The sequence below is a fragment of the Nothobranchius furzeri genome, chromosome 16 (genome assembly GCF_043380555.1).
Source record: "Nothobranchius furzeri strain GRZ-AD chromosome 16, NfurGRZ-RIMD1, whole genome shotgun sequence".
In the NCBI taxonomy this organism is placed as follows: Eukaryota; Metazoa; Chordata; class Actinopteri; order Cyprinodontiformes; family Nothobranchiidae; genus Nothobranchius; species Nothobranchius furzeri.
The window spans coordinates 55,626,266-55,647,984 of record NC_091756.1 but is presented as its reverse complement, the minus strand read 5'-3'; the positions used below and the strand labels follow the sequence as shown (position 1 = coordinate 55,647,984).

The 21,719-nt window shown below is 39.2% G+C and overlaps 1 long non-coding RNA gene and 7 other non-coding genes across 8 annotated transcripts; 7 read left to right on the top strand and 1 right to left on the bottom strand.

The window, feature by feature from the left end:
• Window positions 1-4,212: 4,212 nt before the first annotated feature.
• On the bottom strand, window positions 4,213-4,459 carry LOC139063568 (uncharacterized). Its single transcript, XR_011516941.1, has 2 exons — window positions 4,367-4,459; window positions 4,213-4,291 (listed from the first exon to the last, which is right to left on the bottom strand). It is a non-coding gene; the product is annotated as an uncharacterized lncRNA (long non-coding RNA).
• Window positions 4,460-7,613: 3,154 nt separating this feature from the next.
• On the top strand, window positions 7,614-7,685 carry trnap-cgg (transfer RNA proline (anticodon CGG)). The gene has a single exon. It is a non-coding gene; the product is annotated as a tRNA-Pro (tRNA).
• A 3,065-nt stretch (window positions 7,686-10,750) lies between these two features.
• trnap-cgg (transfer RNA proline (anticodon CGG)) lies at window positions 10,751-10,822 on the top strand. The gene has a single exon. It is a non-coding gene; the product is annotated as a tRNA-Pro (tRNA).
• A 990-nt stretch (window positions 10,823-11,812) lies between these two features.
• trnap-cgg (transfer RNA proline (anticodon CGG)) lies at window positions 11,813-11,884 on the top strand. The gene has a single exon. It is a non-coding gene; the product is annotated as a tRNA-Pro (tRNA).
• Window positions 11,885-15,730: 3,846 nt separating this feature from the next.
• trnap-cgg (transfer RNA proline (anticodon CGG)) lies at window positions 15,731-15,802 on the top strand. The gene has a single exon. It is a non-coding gene; the product is annotated as a tRNA-Pro (tRNA).
• Window positions 15,803-17,293: 1,491 nt separating this feature from the next.
• Window positions 17,294-17,365, top strand: trnap-cgg (transfer RNA proline (anticodon CGG)). Its single transcript has one exon. It is a non-coding gene; the product is annotated as a tRNA-Pro (tRNA).
• Window positions 17,366-18,979: 1,614 nt separating this feature from the next.
• Window positions 18,980-19,051, top strand: trnap-cgg (transfer RNA proline (anticodon CGG)). The gene has a single exon. It is a non-coding gene; the product is annotated as a tRNA-Pro (tRNA).
• A 990-nt stretch (window positions 19,052-20,041) lies between these two features.
• Window positions 20,042-20,113, top strand: trnap-cgg (transfer RNA proline (anticodon CGG)). Its single transcript has one exon. It is a non-coding gene; the product is annotated as a tRNA-Pro (tRNA).
• Window positions 20,114-21,719: the final 1,606 nt, after the last annotated feature.

Sequence of the window (21,719 nt, the reverse complement as noted above, 5' to 3'; positions counted from 1 at the left end):
CACCAGTCTCATCAAAGCTGGGGTTCTGTCGTTGTACTTTTGGTCTAAAAAACGTCCTTATGTCCATCTTCACTCAATTCAGGCAGAGACTGCAGAAGAAGCCGGCTACTGAAGGGCTTCTTCTTCAGTGGTGGAGGCTCAGGCAGGCTGTATACAAACTACTGCCAGCTGCTCCCTCTCTGTTGGACTTAGGTACTGCATGTTACTTCCGCAATTTAGATCCGGGGCTTTCCATGAAACATCCGGGGCTTCAGCCCAAGTAGCCGGGCTTAACGCCGCCCCTGCTGGTCTATAGGGCCTTACGTGGACCAGCACCATCTTACATTGGTGATCTTCTTAGTCCCTACACCCCCAGAAGGTCCCTGAGCTCCAGTGATCAAAGCCTACTGGTTGTGCAGCGCACCAGGCTAAAGACCAAAGGTGACAGATCATTTGCTGCTGTGGCCCCCAGACTCTGGAACTCTCTCCCCCTGAGCCTGAGATCAGTGGACTCAGTGGTCTCCTTTAAAAAGCAGCTGAAGACTCACTTGTTCAAGCTGGCTTTTGTATGACCTTCTTCACCACTCTCTTTATTCTGCTCTCCTCACCTATTCCACCTTCCTCAGGATCCACTGATTTCCCTCTTTCCTGTTCACTCTCTCTCTTAACATTTTTTAATCACAATTGCCTATTTTTGCTAATTTTTAAATATATTTTGAAACATTTTCTAAATTCTTTTTCATATTTTTACATTTTTTGCTTTTGTGAAGTGCCTCGTGATTTTTATCTTGAAAGGCGCTATAGAAATGATACTTTCTTCTTCTTCTTCTTCAGATCTGTGTGAGGGCATCCCTGAGCTCTTCTACAGTCTGAGGAGCAACCTGGCGCCGCCTAATGGACCGAAACATAATGTCCCACAGATGTTCTATTGGGTTTAAGTCAGGGGATCGTGAAGGCCATTCAGTAGTTTCAATTCCTTCATCCTCCAGGTACTGCCTGCATACTCCTGCCACATGAGGCCGGTCATTGTCGTGCATTAGGAGAAAACCAGGACCTACTGCATCAGCGTAGGGTCTGACAACGGGTTCAAGGATTTCATCTCAATACCTTATGGCAGTCAGAGCACCATTTCCTAGGCAGTAGAGTTCTGTGCGTCCCTCCATGGATTTGCCTCCCCAGACCATCACTGACCCACCACCAAACCTGTCATGTTGAACGACGTTGCAGGCAGCATAATGTTCTCCTCGTCGTCTCCACACTCTTTCACGTCTATCACAGGTGCTCAGGGTGAACCTGCTCTCATCTGTAAAAAGTACAGTGCGCCAGTGGCGGACTTGCCAATTCTGGTGTTCTTGAGCAAATGCCATTCGAGCTCTACGGTGCTGGGCAGAGCACAGGGCCCACTACAGGATGTCGGGCCCTCAGGCCATCTTCATGAAGTCTGTTCCTGATTGTTTGGGTAGAGACATTCACACCAGTGGCCCTCTGAAGGTCATTCTGTAGGGCACGAGCAGTGCTCAGCCTGTTCCGCCTCGCACAAAGGAGCATGCATCGGTCAGAGTCCAAGCCCCCAGGCCAGGCTCTCCCAGCTGACCGGCTTCCATCTTGGACCACATTACCCAGCATGCCCCTCGCAGGGATTCCCTCCACATTGCACCTGCGGCAATCCGTGTCTATATATGGCAGACGCCACACCGGCTCTTCACTCAGTCATCGTTCCACCGTGATCCGTGATCAGAGTATTCTGAAGCTAATACAGCTGAACCTCCACCTTCCTTACTCAGACCTCATCCAACCGTCAGCCTTTCCAGCACCGCTTTCAGCCAGCAGTCTTAAATAAAGCTCTTACTCCCGAACCCAGTCTTCGAGTCTGACAGCATCGGTCCTGCTGATGGGTTGTGGACCTTCTACGGCCCTGTCCAGCTCTCCGAGAATAACCGCCAGTCTCCTGAAATCTCCTCCGTGTTCTGGAGATTGTGCTGGGAGACACATTAAACCTTCTTGCTGCAGCACATGTGGATGTGCCATCCTGGAGAAGTTGGACAGCCTGTGCAACTTCTGTAGGGTTAAGGAATCGCCTCATACCGCCAGTAGAGAGCCAAAACTAGCACGAGTGGAAAACCAGCCGAAAAAGATCAAGACGGAGAAACTTGAAATGACCTCTGTTAAACCAGTCCTGTTTTGAGGGTTTTGTAATTGTTGCCACTTTAGTGCACCTGTCGTTAAGTCCATGAACACCAATACAGCTGAAAGTGATTAACACTGCCCTCAGCTGCTAAATCAACCAGGAAATTATCAGACAGGTTTAATTGATTTCATGCCAGGCCCAATAGAAAAAGTGTTCCTTTTATTCTTGTGAGCAGTGTATTTTTTATTGTCTATGAAAAATAAAATAGTGACTGCTTTGTTTTATTTTTAGTCAAACAATGAAAAAACCTTATTTTTAACACTTTTAAACTTAAATCAAACATGAGAAAACTAGCCTGACCAGCCAGCATCGGTTAGTTCTCTGTGTGTAGAATTAATCAGAGGACGAGTCTGGCAGGCCAGGCTATGAGAAAAGGGGCGCAGGAGGACATAATCTGATTTTAACATTTAACTGGTCAGCAGGGTCTTAATGTGGTCAAAATTACTAACTAAATCAGGAATACAAAATAAAGCCTAGCCTCATCCTTATCTTAGGATAATGTAATAAACTGCAACATTTTAATCTTGAATCTTTGAGTTTCCTCAAAAATTATCTTCTAAGAATGTGGCTTGTTGGTCTAGTAGTATGATTCTTGCTTAGGGTGTCAGACTTCCTAGATTCAATTCTTGGGAGGAGCCCAGCATCAATACCAAGAAATTTTTGGGGGGAAATCACACAAAATAGATTGAAGAATGTGAGCAAATAGGTTTCTGTGCACAGAGGCACTCAATCGTTTGCCACACTACCTCAATCAAAGATGAAACTTAGTCTAAAAAAAATCAGATTTCTGCACCAATTGACTTGAAGGCCACCCTGTATTAAAAACCAAAATAGTAAGCATATCATGTCCATGTTAGAGACAATGGCATAACAGATACAGTTGATTGGTACAACAAGGTCACTAGTCGGATGTGAAAATTACTAACCAAATCAAGAATACAAAATGAAACCTAGCCCGATTCTTATCTTAGGACAACATAATAAACTGCAACATTTTAATCGTAAATCCTTGAGTTTCATCAATTTTGACCTCCTAAACAAGTGGCTTGTTGGCAGAGGTGGAAAGAGTACTAAAATTTCCTACTTAAGTACGAGTACCAATACTTTGATAATTTTTTACTCATTTACAAGTAAAAGTACTTGCCTAAATTTTTACTCAAGTAAAAGTAAAAAGTATCGTAAACAAAATGTACTCAAAGTAAAAGTTACTTAGTTACATTTTTGTCAGCGTAAGAATGGCTACATCTAAGTCACATATGTCAGACTCAAGGCCCGTGGGCCGCATCTGGCCCGCTGTGATCTGTAACCATCACTGATTCACGTTCAGTTCTGAAACCACACATCATCCTGAGGAGCCAGGGACGGCCACCCTGACCCTCTGCCTGCTGTTCTAGTCTCGTCGACCAGAATAGCTGAAGAATAAACGAAACTGTCACCAGCTAACGAAGACTCTACCAGAGTCCTTGATTTCTGAAGTTAAGTTAAGATGAGAACGTTCATATGCCAAACGCTTCATAAACCGTGTGCCCAGGACAACTCTGGATCAGACAATCGGACACTTGGGTCTCCTCTACCAGCTGAAGTGTCATCTTTGATGAATCACCATCCTCCTGATCCACAAGAGGGTCCTGTTTGGGTGAGGTAGAACACGAGAATGTGTTTGCTGTTTCTCTCAAAATAACTCAGTTATCTGCAAATCATCATTTCAACCCATAACGCTTTCATTCCCTCTGAAAGAAACCTTCTGAGAACTTCATTTACGCATCCAAAACTCACCATTCTCATTTTAGCTCCATTCAGTCACAGGTTTGCTTTTAAACAAGTTTGATATCAAAACTGTTAAAGATTGACATTAAAAATGCCATCCATGAATTGTCATTTTTATAATTCGTTTCAAATTTTTCAGTTTAAAATTGTCAGTAATAAATTACTTCATTTTTAAACTTGCCTCATTATTGAAACGAAACACAGAAAAGGTATGATATTTCTGGGTATTGTCATGATTCTCTAGGAGACTCTGGAGCGAACACACCCGGACACAGGAGAAAGTTTAACAGTTTTATTGAAAGTTCAGCGGGTTCTCAGAATGGTGGAGGAACTCTGGACGGGTTCGCAGAGGCGGTTCTGAAGGGGAAACAGAAGGTGAGTCGAGGAGCAAGGAGACTGTTCTGATAATAGAATTGAAGGGGGTGAGCTTACTGGTCTGCGCGGCGAGGAGTGTTTGGAGAGGTCCAGTGTGGGAGTGTGGCAGGCTGAGGTTGAGATTTCACTGGAGGCTCGAGGGTGGACAGGCAGGTGGAGAAGAGGAGGATCCAACAGGGCATAGATGAAAAGGCTGAAGCACTGCAGCCAGGAGGAGCACGGGGTGAAGCGGACACCACGGTTCAGGGAAGACGCTGGGAGATCCTGGGAACTCAGAAAGTCGGGCCGGCTGCGAGACAAAACATTACTCGTGAGAAAATCACTGGGAAGCGCAAGGAAACACAGAGCTGACCTGATTACCAAGCTGTGTGGCTTAATCATCTGGCATCTGCTTTCCTCCTCCGGTCAGCTTTGAGTGCTCCACCTTAATTGCCTCTGATCGATGGCACCTGGTGCGGCCTGCCTGTCACACCTGAGGAGAAGAGGTGAGGAACCACACACACACACACACACACACACACACACACACACACACACACACACACAGAACCTCAGGTATTTGAAGGCTAGCTTCTGATTTAAAATAACTTTTGCTATTAAATTTAATTATCTAAATTAAACATTAATCTTTGGATTAAAATGAGATCAAACAGGTTGATGTATGAACTTAGATCGATATATAAGTATCCGGGATATTTATATATGATATAAATTTCATAGGTTAATCTGGTTGGTCATTTTTCGGAATCCCCACTGCAATAGCAACAGAGGTGATTTCAGTGTACAGCCGTCAAGGGTTTATGATGGGTCAGTCCTCCTGCATTCTCAGATCATTCCTTTCCCATGCTTGAAAAATAGTTCCAAAATGAAAGTTAAACCCACATATTTTTTATCCGTGAATTCAATGCCTTTCGGCAAGTCTCAAATAAAAATTTGGGCGTCTTTTTACTGTAAAAAATATATCATTAATGTAAAAAAGAAACTCAAATGACAAATTATGTTCACAACAGAAGTCTAACCCAGGCCTTTTGCATGAGAGTCAGACACCTTACTAGGTGAGCTAAAGCGCCAATGAGGTTCAATTTATCTGTAACATTTAAATCCTTGATCACAGCTGAAACTATATAAATCCAAACAACGGTTCAGAGCGAAAATGGCTATTTTGTCGCTAATTTGCAGGAAATATCTAGAATAAAGTTATACAGAAAGCAGCTAAGGGTCCTCAGAAATGTAGCTAGGTTTGTCACTAGGCGTTAGGAACAGTGACAGTCGCTGAGCTGGCTCTGCCTCTCTCTGCTGCTAAAGCTACGGATAGCAAATGCTACGGGCAATGCCTGAGCGTGAACGAGCATGAAGCAGCCTGCTCGACCCGAGCATCTCTCTTTTTCTGTGATTTTACAGAAAAACAGGCAGTCACAGTAAAAATGCCAGGGCTCATTCTATAGGATCAGGGAATTGCTAGAGAATGTATGAAGAAGAAATTTATTATTTTTATACATGTTTTGACTGTCAAACTTCCTTATAGTCCCTTTAAGCCAACTCCCAATTGTAATGAACCCACAGAACTTTCACTTGAACAGAAGGTTAGTGAAAGATCTCCATGTTTGCTAGTTGGTAATACCAGATGAACAGGTCATCCTTGAGTTTCATAAATTTTGAAGACTTATACAAGATCTCGTTGGTCTGGGAGTGTGATTCTCGCTTTGGTTTCGAGTAGTCCAGGTTTCAAATCCCCTATGAGCCCAGCTTTTAGTGCCAAGAAGTACTTTTTCTGAAGTCACTTACAAGTTATAGCTTGAATTTTTCAGTTTCCTGACGAACTACTCTGTATACTATTGGCTCGTTGGTCTAGGAGTATGATTTGTGCGTAGAATGCGAGAGGTCCTGGGTTCAAATCCTGGATGAGCCCATGATACAATCATCATTCAGATGAGATTTTGCCAAGTATGATTAACAAGTGAAAGATCTCCATGTTTGCTAGTTGATAATATCAGTTGAAAAGGTCATCCTTGAGTTTCATTAATTTCGAAATTTAAAACAAGAGGTTCGTTGCCCCAGGCATATGATTCTCGCTTTTTTTGGTGTGAGAGGTCCCGGGTTCTAATCCTGGATGAGCCCATGATACAATCATCATTCAGATGAGTTTTTGCCAAGTATGATTAACAAGTGAAAGATCTCCACGTTTGCTAGTTGATAATATCAGTTAAATGGGTCATCCTTGAGTTTCATTAATTTTGAAATTTAAAACAAGAGGCTCGTTGCTCTAGGCATATGATTCTCGCTTTTTTGGTGTGAGAGGTCCCGGGTTCTAATCCTGGATGAGCCCAGCTTTCAGTGCTAAGAAGTAGTTGTTCTGAAGTCCCTTAAAATAACTAAAGGAAATTGAGGAGAACGATTTCTAATCATAGAGGAACTCGATCGTTTTAAACAAAACCACACTCAAAGATGAATTTTTTCCCTCAACTAAATCTTGTTTCTGAGCCAACTCTTTAGTGTTTTTAAATCTACCATGAAGAGTCACGTCGACCAGAATAGCCAAAGGATAAACGAAACTGTCACCAGATAACGAAGACCTTTGAATCCCTTTGAACTCAAAGGATTGACATGTTGACTGACACAAACAAGGTCACTAGCTGGTTGTCAAAAATACTAACTAAATCAACAATACAAAATGAAACAGCCTCTTTGTTATCTTAGGACAACGTAATAATCTGAAAGTTTTATCTTGAATCTTTGAGTTTGTTCAAGAATTAGCTTTTTAAAGATGTGGCTTGTTGGTCTTGGAATTTGATTCTCGCTTAGGGAGCGAGAAGTCCCGGGTTTAAATCACAGGCGTGGCCTAGGTACAATCACTGTTTAGAAGTGTTTTTACCAAGTATGATAAACTTATAAATGAAGTGAAAAAAAACCCTGACAATTTTCTTCACACACAGCCCATTATTCATTTGAAAAAGACCCAAGAAAAACATTCTCTTTAGGACAACTCCCAATTGTATTGAACCCTCTGAATTTTCCCTTGAACAAAAGGTGAGGGAAAGATCTTCACGTTTGCTAGTTGATAGTACTAGATGAAAAGGTAATCTTTCAGTATTTGTGTGAAAACATTAAAAATGGTACCATGTTTCCAGGAATAGATAACCCATTCCAAGAATATCGACTTCTTTCGGTTGTGAGATACTGTACAGCCTATCCTGACTTAGTTTTCAATGCTATTGGTTTGTAGTTCAGATAAGGTGTTCATCCCTACCAATTAAATTGTTGAACGTTAACTGAAATTTCTTGAAGATTGCCCTCTTTGCACCCCGGCTCGTTGGTCTAGTAGTATGATTCTCGCTTCGGGTGCGAGAGGTCCCGGGTTCAGTTCCCGGATGAGCCCAGCTTCAATTCAAAATTAATTTCTTCTGAAGTAACAGAACAAAGATCAATGTGAGGAAAATTATTTCTGTGCATTGAGGCATTCAATTGTTTGACACACTACCTCAATTAAAGATGCAACTCTTTATCAAAAAATCTGATTTCTGCACCAATTGTCTTGAAGTCCACCCTGTATTGAACACCAAAAGAGTAAGGATATCATGACCATGTTAGAAACACTAGCATAACAGATACAGTCAAAGTCTTGGAAATCTTGGTAATGATCCTTAAAAGAATTGCCATGTTGATTGGTACAAACTAGATTGATGTCAAAATAACTAACAAAATCAAACCTAGCCTGTTTCTTATCTTAGGACAACATAATAAACTGCTTCATTTGAATCTTAAATCCTTGAGTTTCGACAATTTTGAAATCCTAAACAAGAGGCTCATTGGTCTTGGAGTATGATTGTCGCTTTGGGTGCTAGAGGCCCGGGATTTCAATCCCAGATGAGCCCAGCTATCATTGCCAAGAAGAACATGTTTTGAAGTCACTGAAAATAAATAAAGGAAATAGAGGAGAAAGATTTCTGATCATACCGCAACTCAATCATTTGCAACACTACCTCATTCAAAGATGAATCTTTTCCCTTAACTAAATCTTGTTTCTGTGCCAACTCTTTAGTGTTTTTAATTCTACCCTATATTAAAAATCAAAGAGTAAGGACATCATGTTATTGTTGGATACACAAGCATAACAGATAGAGTCAATGTCATGGAAATCTTGACAATGATCCTCAAAGGATTGCCATGTGGATTGGTAAAAACAAGATCACAAGGTGGTTGTCAAAATTACTAACTGAATCAAGAATACAAAATCAAACCTAGCCTCATTCTTATCTTAGGACAATGTAATAAACTGTGAAAGTTTTATCTTGAATCTTTGAGTTTCCTCAAGAATTAGCTTTTTAAACATGTGGCTTGTTGGTCTTGGAGTTTGATTCTCGCTTAGGGAGCGAGAAGTCCCGGGTTTAAATCACAGGCATGTCCTAGGTACAATCATTGTTTAGAAGTGTTTTTGCCAAGTATGATGAACTTATAAATGAAGTGAAAAAAAAGTACCTGACAAGATGGGGTTTTCTTCACACACAGCCCATTATTTATTTGATAAAGACCCAAGAAAAACATTCTCTTTAGGACAACTCCCAATTGTATTGAACCCTCTGAATTTTCCCTTGAACAAAAGGTGAGGGAAAGATCTTCACGTTTGCTAGTTGATAGTACTAGATGAAAAGGTAATCTTTCAGTATTTGTGTGAAAACATTAAAAATGGTACCATGTTTCCAGGAATAGATAACCCATTCCAAGAATATCGACTTCTTTCGGTTGTGAGATACTGTACAGCCTATCCTGACTTAGTTTTCAATGCTATTGGTTTGTAGTTCAGATAAGGTGTTCATCCCTACCAATTAAATTGTTGAACGTTAACTGAAATTTCTTGAAGATTGCCCTCTTTGCACCACGGCTCGTTGGTCTAGTAGTGTGATTCTCGCTTCAGGTGCGAGAGGTCCTGGGTTCAATTCCTGGATGAGCCCAGCTTCAATTCAAGATTAATTACTTCTGAAGTAGCAGAACAAAGATCAATGTGAGGAAAATTATTTCTGTGCATTGAGGCATTCAATCATTTTACACACTACCTCAATCAAAGATGCAACTCTTTATCAAAAAATCTGATTTCTGCACCAATTGTCTTGAAGTCCACCCTGTATTGAACACCAAAAGAGTAAGGATATCATGTCCATGTTAGAAACACTAGCATAACAGATACAGTCAAAGTCTTGGAAATCTTGGCAATGATCCTTAAAAGAATTGCCATGTTGATTGGTACAAACTAGATTGATGTCAAAATAACTAACAAAATCAAACCTAGCCTGTTTCTTATCTTAGGACAACATAATAAACTGCTTCATTTGAATCTTAAATCCTTGAGTTTCGACAATTTTGAAATCCTAAACAAGAGGCTCATTGGTCTTGGAGTATGATTGTCGCTTTGGGTGCTACAGGCCCTGGATTTCAATCCCAGATGAGCCCAGCTATCATTGCCAAGAAGAACATGTTTTGAAGTCACTGAAAATAAATAAAGGAAATAGAGAACGATTTCTGATCATACCGCAACTCAATCATTTGCAACACCACCTCATTCAAAGATGAATCTTTTCCCTTAACTAAATCTTGTTTCTGTGCCAACTCTTTAGTGTTTTTAATTCTACCCTATATTAAAAATCAAAGAGTAAGGACATCCTGTTAATGTTGGATACACAAGCATAACAGATCCAGTCAATGTCATGGAAATCTTGACAATGATCCTCAAAGGATTGCCATGTTGGTAAAAACAAGATCACAAGGTGGTTGTCAAAATTACTAACTGAATCAAGAATACAAAATCAAACCTAGCCTCATTCTTATCTTAGGACAATGTAATAAACTGTGAAAGTTTTATCTTGAATCTTTGAGTTTCCTCAAGAATTAGCTTTTTAAACATGTGGCTTGTTGGTCTTGGAGTTTGATTCTCGCTTAGGGAGCGAGAAGTCCCGGGTTTAAATCACAGGCGTGTCCTAGGTACAATCATTGTTTAGAAGTGTTTTTGCCAAGTATGATAAACTTATAAATGAAGTGAAAAAAGTACCTGACAAGATGGGGTTTTCTTCACACACAGCCCATTATTTATTTGATAAAGACCCAAGAAAAACATTCTCTTTAGGACAACTCCCAATTGTATTGAACCCTCTGAATTTTCCCTTGACCAAAAGGTGAGGGAAAGATCTTCACGTTTGCTAGTTGATAGTACTAGATGAAAAGGTAATCTTTCAGTATTTGTGTGAAAACATTAAAAATGGTACCATGTTTCCAGGAATAGATAACCCATTCCAAGAATATCAACTTCTTTCGGTTGTGAGATACTGTACAGCCTATCCTGACTTAGTTTTCAATGCTATTGGTTTGTAGTTCAGATAAGGTGTACATCCCTACCAATTAAATTGTTGAACGTTAACTGAAATTTCTTGAAGATTGCTCTCTTTGCACCCTGGCTCGTTGGTCTAGTAGTATGATTCTCGCTTCGGGTGCGAGAGGTCCCGGGTTCAATTCCCGGACGAGCCCAGCTTCAATTCAAGATTAATTTCTTCTGAAGTAACAGAACAAAGATCAATGTGAGGAAAATTATTTCTGTGCATTGAGGCATTCAATTGTTTGACACACTACCTCAATCAAAGATGCAACTCTTTATCAAAAAATCTGATTTCTGCACCAATTGTCTTGAAGTCCACCCTGTATTGAACACCAAAAGAGTAAGGATATCATGACCATGTTAGAAACACAAGCATAACAGATACAGTCAGTGTCATGGAAATCTTGACAATGATCCTCAAAGGATTGCCATGTGGATTGGTAAAAACAAGATCACAAGGTGGTTGTCAAAATTACTACCTGAATCAAGAATACAAAATCAAACCTAGCCTCATTCTTATCTTAGGACAATGTAATAAACTGTGAAAGTTTTATCTTGAATCTTTGAGTTTCCTCAAGAATTAGCTTTTTAAACATGTGGCTTGTTGGTCTTGGAGTTTGATTCTCACTTAGGGAGCGAGAAGTCCCGGGTTTAAATCACAGGCGTGTCCTAGGTACAATCATTGTTTAGAAGTGTTTTTGCCAAGTATGATAAACTTATAAATGAAGTGAAAAAAAGTACCTGACAAGATGGGGTTTTCTTCACACACAGCCCATTATTTATTTGATAAAGACCGAAGAAAAACATTCTCTTTAGGACAACTCCCAATTGTATTGAACCATCTGAATTTTCCCTTGAACAAAAGGTGAGGGAAAGATCTTCACGTTTGCTAGTTGATAGTACTAGATGAAAAGTTAATCTTTCAGTATTTGTGTGAAAACATTAAAAATGGTACCATGTTTCCAGGAATAGATAACCCATTCCAAGAATATCGACTTCTTTCGGTTGTGAGATACTGTACAGCCTATCCTGACTTAGTTTTCAATGCTATTGGTTTGTAGTTCAGATAAGGTGTTCATCCCTACCAATTAAATGCTTGAACGTTAACTGAAATTTCTTGAAGATTGCCCTCTTTGCACCCCGGCTCGTTGGTCTAGTTGTATGATTCTCGCTTCGGGTGTGAGTGGTCCCGGGTTCAATTCCCGGACGAGCCCAGTTTCAATTAAATATTAATTTCTTCTGAGGTAACAGAACAAAGATCAATGTGAGGAAAATTATTTCTGTGCATTGAGGCATTCAATTGTTTGACACACTACCTCAATCAAAGATGCAACTCTTTATCAAAAAATCTGATTTCTTCACCAATTGTCTTGAAGTCCACCCTGTATTGAACACCAAAAGAGTAAGGATATCATGTCCATGTTAGAAACACTAGCATAACAGATACAGTCAAAGTCTTGGAAATCTTGACAATGATCCTTAAAAGAATTGCCATGTTGATTGGTACAAAAAAGATTGATGTCAAAATAACTAACAAAATCAAACCTAGCCTGTTTCTTATCTTAGGACAACATAATAAACTGCTTCATTTGAATCTTAAATCGTTGAGTTTCGACAATTTTGAAATCCTAAACAAGAGGCTCATTGGTCTTGGAGTATGATTGTCGCTTTGGGTGCTAGAGGCCCTGGATTTCAATCCCAGATGAGCTCAGCCATCATTGCCAAGAAGAACATGTTTTGAAGTCACTGAAAATAAATAAAGGAAATAGAGGAGAAAGATTTCTGATCATACCGCAACTCAATCATTTGCAACACTACCTCATTCAAAGATGAATCTTTTCCCTTAACTAAATCTTGTTTCTGTGCCAACTCTTTAGTCATTTTAATTCTACCCTATATTAAAAATCAAAGAGTAAGGACATCATGTTAATGTTGGATACACAAGCATAACAGATACAGTCAATGTCATGGAAATCTTGACAATGATCCTCAAAGGATTGCCATGTGGATTGGTAAAAACAAGATCACAAGGTGGTTATCAAAATTACTACCTGAATCAAGAATACAAAATCAAACCTAGCCTCATTCTTATCTTAGGACAATGTAATAAACTGTGAAAGTTTTATCTTGAATCTTTGAGTTTCCTCAAGAATTAGCTTTTTAAACATGTGGCTTGTTGGTCTTGGAGTTTGATTCTCGCTTAGGGAGCGAGAAGTCCCGGGTTTAAATCACAGGCGTGTCCTAGGTACAATCATTGTTTAGAAGTGTTTTTGCCAAGTATGATAAACTTATAAATGAAGTGAAAAAAAGTACCTGACAAGATGGGGTTTTCTTCACACACAGCCCATTATTTATTTGATAAAGACCGAAGAAAAACATTCTCTTTAGGACAACTCCCAATTGTATTGAACCATCTGAATTTTCCCTTGAACAAAAGGTGAGGGAAAGATCTTCACGTTTGCTAGTTGATAGTACTAGATGAAAAGTTAATCTTTCAGTATTTGTGTGAAAACATTAAAAATGGTACCATGTTTCCAGGAATAGATAACCCATTCCAAGAATATCGACTTCTTTCGGTTGTGAGATACTGTACAGCCTATCCTGACTTAGTTTTCAATGCTATTGGTTTGTAGTTCAGATAAGGTGTTCATCCCTACCAATTAAATGCTTGAACGTTAACTGAAATTTCTTGAAGATTGCCCTCTTTGCACCCCGGCTCGTTGGTCTAGTTGTATGATTCTCGCTTCGGGTGTGAGTGGTCCCGGGTTCAATTCCCGGACGTGCCCAGTTTCAATTAAAAATTAATTTCTTCTGAGGTAACAGAACAAAGATCAATGTGAGGAAAATTATTTCTGTGCATTGAGGCATTCAATTGTTTGACACACTACCTCAATCAAAGATGCAACTCTTTATCAAAAAATCTGATTTCTTCACCAATTGTCTTGAAGTCCACCCTGTATTGAACACCAAAAGAGTAAGGATATCATGTCCATGTTAGAAACACTAGCATAACAGATACAGTCAAAGTCTTGGAAATCTTGACAATGATCCTTAAAAGAATTGCCATGTTGATTGGTACAAAAAAGATTGATGTCAAAATAACTAACAAAATCAAACCTAGCCTGTTTCTTATCTTAGGACAACATAATAAACTGCTTCATTTGAATCTTAAATCGTTGAGTTTCGACAATTTTGAAATCCTAAACAAGAGGCTCATTGGTCTTGGAGTATGATTGTCGCTTTGGGTGCTAGAGGCCCTGGATTTCAATCCCAGATGAGCTCAGCCATCATTGCCGAGAAGAACATGTTTTGAAGTCACTGAAAATAAATAAAGGAAATAGAGGAGAAAGATTTCTGATCATACCGCAACTCAATCATTTGCAACACTACCTCATTCAAAGATGAATCTTTTCCCTTAACTAAATCTTGTTTCTGTGCCAACTCTTTAGTCATTTTAATTCTACCCTATATTAAAAATCAAAGAGTAAGGACATCATGTTAATGTTGGATACACAAGCATAACAGATACAGTCAATGTCATGGAAATCTTGACAATGATCCTCAAAGGATTGCCATGTGGATTGGTAAAAACAAGATCACAAGGTGGTTGTCAAAATTACTACCTGAATCAAGAATACAAAATCAAACCTAGCCTCATTCTTATCTTAGGACAATGTAATAAACTGTGAAAGTTTTATCTTGAATCTTTGAGTTTCCTCAAGAATTAGCTTTTTAAACATGTGGCTTGTTGGTCTTGGAGTTTGATTCTCGCTTAGGGAGCGAGAAGTCCCGGGTTTAAATCACAGGCGTGTCCTAGGTACAATCATTGTTTAGAAGTGTTTTTGCCAAGTATGATAAACTTATGAATGAAGTGAAAAAAAGTACCTGACAAGATGGGGTTTTCTTCACACACAGCCCATTATTTATTTGATAAAGACCCAAGAAAAACATTCTCTTTAGGACAACTCCCAATTGTATTGAACCCTCTGAATTTTCCCTTGAACAAAAGGTGAGGGAAAGATCTTCACGTTTGCTAGTTGATAGTACTAGATGAAAAGTTAATCTTTCAGTATTTGTGTGAAAACATTAAAAATGGTACCATGTTTCCAGGAATAGATAACCCATTCCAAGAATATCGACTTCTTTCGGTTGTGAGATACTGTACAGCCTATCCTGACTTAGTTTTCAATGCTATTGGTTTGTAGTTCAGATAAGGTGTTCATCCCTACCAATTAAATTGTTGAACGTTAACTGAAATTTCTTGAAGATTGCCCTCTTTGCACCCCGGCTCGTTGGTCTAGTAATTATTGCTTCGGGTGCGAGAGGTCCCGGGTTCAATTCCCGGACGAGCCCAGCTTCAATTCAAAATTAATTTCTTCTGAAGTAACAGAACAAAGATCAATGTGAGGAAAATTATTTCTGTGCATTGAGGCATTCAATTGTTTGACACACTACCTCAATCAAAGATGCAACTCTTTATTAAAAAATCTGATTTCTGCACCAATTGTCTTGAAGGCCACTCTGTATTGAACACCAAAAGAGTAAGGATATCATGTCCATGTTAGAAACACTAGCATAACAGATGCAGTCAAAGTCTTGGAAATCTTGACAATGATCCTTAAAAGAATTGCCATGTTGATTGGTACAAACTAGATTGATGTCAAAATAACTAACAAAATCAAACCTAGCCTGTTTCTTATCTTAGGACAACATAATAAACTGCTTCATTTTGAATCTTAAATCCTTGAGTTTCGACAATTTTGAAATCCTAAACAAGAGGCTCATTGGTCTTGGAGTATGATTGTCGCTTTGGGTGCTAGAGGCCCTGGAAGTTAATCTTTCAGTATTTGAGTGAAAACATTAAAAATGGTACCATGTTTCCAGGAATAGATAACCCATTCCAAGAATATCGACTTCTTTCGGTTGTGAGATACTGTACAGCCTATCCTGACTTAGTTTTCAATGCTATTGGTTTGTAGTTCAGATAAGGTGTTCATCCCTACCAACTAAATTGTTGAACGTTAACTGAAATTTCTTGAAGATTGCCCTCTTTGCACCCCGGCTCGTTGGTCTAGTAGTATGATTCTCGCTTCGGGTGCGAGAGGTCCCGGGTTCAATTCCCGGACGAGCCCAGCTTCAATTCAAGATTAATTTCTTTTGAAGTAACAGAACAAAGATCAATGTGAGGAAAATTATTTCTGTGCATTGAGGCATTCAATCGTTTTACACACTACCTCAATCAAAGATGCAACTCTTTATCAAAAAATCTGATTTCTGCACCAATTGTCTTGAAGTCCACCCTGTATTGAACACCAAAAGAGTAAGGATATCATGTCCATGTTAGAAACACTAGCATAACAGATACAGTCAAAGTCTTGGAAATCTTGGCAATGAGCCTTAAAAGAATTGCCATGTTGATTGGTACAAACTAGATTGATGTCAAAATAACTAACAAAATCAAACCTAGCCTGTTTCTTATCTTAGGACAACATAATAAACTGCTTCATTTGAATCTTAAATCCTTGAGTTTCGACAATTTTGAAATCCTAAACAAGAGGCTCATTGGTCTTGGAGTATGATTGTCGCTTGGGTGCTACAGGCCCTGGATTTCAATCCCAGATGAGCCCAGCTATCATTGCCAAGAAGAACATGTTTTGAAGTCACTGAAAATAAATAAAGGAAATAGAGAACGATTTCTGATCATACCGCAACTCAATCATTTGCAACACCACCTCATTCAAAGATGAATCTTTTCCCTTAACTAAATCTTGTTTCTGTGCCAACTCTTTAGTGTTTTTAATTCTACCCTATATTAAAAATCAAAGAGTAAGGACATCATGTTAATGTTGGATACACAAGCATAACAGATCCAGTCAATGTCATGGAAATCTTGACAATGATCCTCAAAGGATTGCCATGTTGGTAAAAACAAGATCACAAGGTGGTTGTCAAAATTACTAACTGAATCAAGAATACAAAATCAAACCTAGCCTCATTCTTATCTTAGGACAATGTAATAAACTGTGAAAGTTTTATCTTGAATCTTTGAGTTTCCTCAAGAATTAGCTTTTTAAACATGTGGCTTGTTGGTCTTGGAGTTTGATTCTCGCTTAGGGAGCGAGAAGTCCCGGGTTTAAATCACAGGCGTGTCCTAGGTACAATCATTGTTTAGAAGTGTTTTTGCCAAGTATGATAAACTTATAAATGAAGTGAAAAAAGTACCTGACAAGATGGGGTTTTCTTCACACACAGCCCATTATTTATTTGATAAAGACCCAAGAAAAACATTCTCTTTAGGACAACTCCCAATTGTATTGAACCCTCTGAATTTTCCCTTGAACAAAAGGTGAGGGAAAGATCTTCACGTTTGCTAGTTGATAGTACTAGATGAAAAGGTAATCTTTCAGTATTTGTGTGAAAACATTAAAAATGGTACCATGTTTCCAGGAATAGATAACCCATTCAAAGAATATCAACTTCTTTCGGTTGTGAGATACTGTACAGCCTATCCTGACTTAGTTTTCAATGCTATTGGTTTGTAGTTCAGATAAGGTGTTCATCCCTACCAATTAAATTGTTGAACGTTAACTGAAATTTCTTGAAGATTGCTCTCTTTGCACCCTGGCTCGTTGGTCAAGTAGTATGATTCTCGCTTCGGGTGCGAGAGGTCCCGGGTTCAATTCCCGGACGAGCCCAGCTTCAATTCAAGATTAATTTCTTCTGAAGTAACAGAACAAAGATCAATGTGAGGAAAATTATTTCTGTGCATTGAGGCATTCAATTGTTTGACACACTACCTCAATCAAAGATGCAACTCTTTATCAAAAAATCTGATTTCTGCACCAATTGTCTTGAAGTCCACCCTGTACTGAACACCAAAAGAGTAAGGATATCATGACCATGTTAGAAACACAAGCATAACAGATACAGTCAGTGTCATGGAAATCTTGACAATGATCCTCATAGGATTGCCATGTGGATTGGTAAAAACAAGATCACAAGGTGGTTGTCAAAATTACTACCTGAATCAAGAATACAAAATCAAACCTAGCCTCATTCTTATCTTAGGACAATGTAATAAACTGTGAAAGTTTTATCTTGAATCTTTGAGTTTCCTCAAGAATTAGCTTTTTAAACATTTGGCTTGTTGGTCTTGGAGTTTGATTCTCGCTTAGGGAGCGAGAAGTCCCGGGTTTAAATCACAGGCGTGTCCTAGGTACAATCATTGTTTAGAAGTGTTTTTGCCAAGTATGATAAACTTATAAATGAAGTGAAAAAAAGTACCTGACAAGATGGGGTTTTCTTCACACACAGCCCATTATTTATTTGATAAAGACCGAAGAAAAACATTCTCTTTAGGACAACTCCCAATTGTATTGAACCATCTGAATTTTCCCTTGAACAAAAGGTGAGGGAAAGATCTTCACGTTTGCTAGTTGATAGTACTAGATGAAAAGTTAATCTTTCAGTATTTGTGTGAAAACATTAAAAATGGTACCATGTTTCCAGGAATAGATAACCCATTCCAAGAATATCGACTTCTTTCGGTTGTGAGATACTGTACAGCCTATCCTGACTTAAGCCTGGTTTATGCTTCTCCGTCAGCTCCGCAAGGGACAGACACGCACGGACTGACGGAAGCGTTTTGCTCTTGTACTTCTCCGTCTCCTGGAGAGTGTTGCAAAGCAATTGCCCTGCAGGACAACAGAGGGCGTAGCGCTGTTCTGTGGTATCCTGTCATGCATCGGTCCAAGATCGTGTGTTTATATTGTGTTTTTTGTGTATATAAGTGACTTTTAACAGGGACATATTTGTCTCTCATTCTCCCACCCCTTCATGCGCTCCCCACCTCTAAACCCACGTTTCCTGTCATTTCCGTCCACAAATAAAATGCTTGCTGCGCATCTTTTCACTCCTCCAGTCACGGGAGAATTAAACGTTCATATTTTTAGAGTTTTTTCGCGAGGTATTCTTCAAGCTTCTCCGTGTCTGCCGCTAGTTATCCTCGGCTCTCTTTGCAATGGCAGCGCTGCAACAACAGCGGCATCCTGACCAATCACAAGCTTGCGTAATCCGTCTCGTTCGACGGATGTTTAAAAAAGTGGGCTCGACTCCGTACGTACTTGCGTGCCCTACGCAAGTACGGATAATGGCGTTGCGTGTCTCCGCACTGACGCAGACGGAGAAGCATAAATCAGGCTTTAGTTTTCAATGCTATTGGTTTGTAGTTCAGATAAGGTGTTCATCCCTACCAATTAAATTGTTGAACGTTAACTGAAATTTCTTGAAGATTGCCCTCTTTGCACCCCGGCTCGTTGGTCTAGTAGTATGATTCTCGCTTCGGGTGTGAGAGGTCCCGGGTTCAATTCCCGGACGAGCCCAGCTACAATTCAAAATTAATTTCTTCTGAGGTAACAGAACAAAGATCAATGTGAGGAAAATTATTTCTGTGCATTGAGGCATTCAATTGTTTGACACACTACCTCAATCAAAGATGCAACTCTTTATCAAAAAATCTGATTTCTTCACCAATTGTCTTGAAGTCCACCCTGTATTGAACACCAAAAGAGTAAGGACATCATGTTAATGTTGGATACACAAGCATAACAGATACAGTCAATGTCATGGAAATCTTGACAATGATCCTCAAAGGATTGCCATGTGGATTGGTAAAAACAAGATCACAAGGTGGTTGTCAAAATTACTACCTGAATCAAGAATACAAAATCAAACCTAGCCTCATTCTTATCTTAGGACAATGTAATAAACTGTGAAAGTTTTATCTTGAATCTTTGAGTTTCCTCAAGAATTAGCTTTATAAACATGTGGCTTGTTGGTCTTGGAGTTTGATTCTCGCTTAGGGAGCGAGAAGTCCCGGGTTTAAATCACAGGCGTGTCCTAGGTACAATCATTGTTTACAAGTGTTTTTGCCAAGTATGATAAACTTATGAATGAAGTGAAAAAAAGTACCTGACAAGATGGGGTTTTCTTCACACACAGCCCATTATTTATTTGATAAAGACCCAAGAAAAACATTCTCTTTAGGACAACTCCCAATTGTATTGAACCCTCTGAATTTTCCCTTGAACAAAAGGTGAGGGAAAGATCTTCACGTTTGCTAGTTGATAGTACTAGATGAAAAGTTAATCTTTCAGTATTTGTGTGAAAACATTATAAATGGTACCATGTTTCCAGGAATAGATAACCCATTCCAAGAATATCAACTTCTTTCGGTTGTGAGATACTGTACAGCCTATCCTGACTTAGTTTTCAATGCTATTGGTTTGTAGTTCAGACAAGGTGTTCGTCCCTACCAATTAAACTGTTGAACGTTAACTGAAATTTCTTGAAGATTGCCCTCTTTGCACCCCGGCTCGTTGGTCTAGTAGTATGATTCTCGCTTCGGGTGCGAGAGGTCCCGGGTTCAATTCCCGGACGAGCCCAGCTTCAATTCAAGATTAATTTCTTCTGAAGTAACAGAACAAAGATCAATGTGAGGAAAATTATTTCTGTGCATTGAGGCATTCAATCGTTTTACACACTACCTCAATCAAAGATGCAACTCTTTATCAAAAAATCTGATTTCTGCACCAATTGTCTTGAAGTCCACCCTGTATTGAACACCAAAAGAGTAAGGATATCATGTCCATGTTAGAAACACTAGCATAACAGATACAGTCAAAGTCTTGGAAATCTTGACAATGATCCTTAAAAGAATTGCCATGTTGATTGGTACAAAAAAGATTGATGTCAAAATAACTAACACAATCAAACATAGCCTGTTTCTTATCTTAGGACAACATAATAAACTGCTTCATTTGAATCTTAAATCCTTGAGTTTTGACAATTTTGAAATCCTAAACAAGAGGCTCATTGGTCTTGGAGTATGATTGTCGCTTTGGGTGCTAGAGGCCCTGGATTTCAATCCCAGATGAGCCCAGCCATCATTGCCAAGAAGAACATGTTTTGAAGTCACTGAAAATAAATAAAGGAAATAGAGGAGAAAGATTTCTGATCATACCGCAACTCAATCATTTGCAACACTACCTCATTCAAAGATGAATCTTTTCCCTTAACTAAATCTTGTTTCTGTGCCAACTCTTTAGTCATTTTAATCTACCCTATATTAAAAATCAAAGCGTAAGGACATCATGTTAATGTTGGATACACAAGCATAACAGATACAGTCAATGTCATGGAAATCTTGACAATGATCCTCAAAGGATTGCCATGTTGGTAAAAACAAGATCACAAGGTGGTTGTCAAAATTACTAACTGAATCAAGAATACAAAATCAAACCTAGCCTCATTCTTATCTTAGGACAATGTAATAAACTGTGAAAGTTTTATCTTGAATCTTTGAGTTTCCTCAAGAATTAGCTTTTTAAACATGTGGCTTGTTGGTCTTGGAGTTTGATTCTCGCTTAGGGAGCGAGAAGTCCCGGGTTTAAATCACAGGCGTGTCCTAGGTACAATCATTGTTTAGAAGTGTTTTTGCCAAGTATGATAAACTTATAAATGAAGTGAAAAAAAGTACCTGACAAGATGGGGTTTTCTTCACACACAGCCCATTATTTATTTGATAAAGACCCAAGAAAAACATTCTCTTTAGGACAACTCCCAATTGTATTGAACCCTCTGAATTTTCCCTTGAACAAAAGGTGAGGGAAAGATCTTCACGTTTGCTAGTTGATAGTACTAGATGAAAAGGTAATCTTTCAGTATTTGTGTGAAAACATTAAAAATGGTACCATGTTTCCAGGAATAGATAACCCATTCCAAGAATATCGACTTCTTTCGGTTGTGAGATACTGTACAGCCTATCCTGACTTAGGCCCTGTCCACACGTAGCCGGGGATCTGCCAAAACGTAGGTTTTGGCCTGTCATCCACACGAAAACGGAGTTTTTTCACACGAAAACGGATCTTTTTAAAAACTCCGGCCAAAGTGAAGATCTGCGTTTTCTCCGTTTTGGCTGTCTGCGTGTGGACGGACAAAACCGGAGTTTTAAGGTCCGCAACGTCACTTTCCGCGACAAAAAATGCTGAC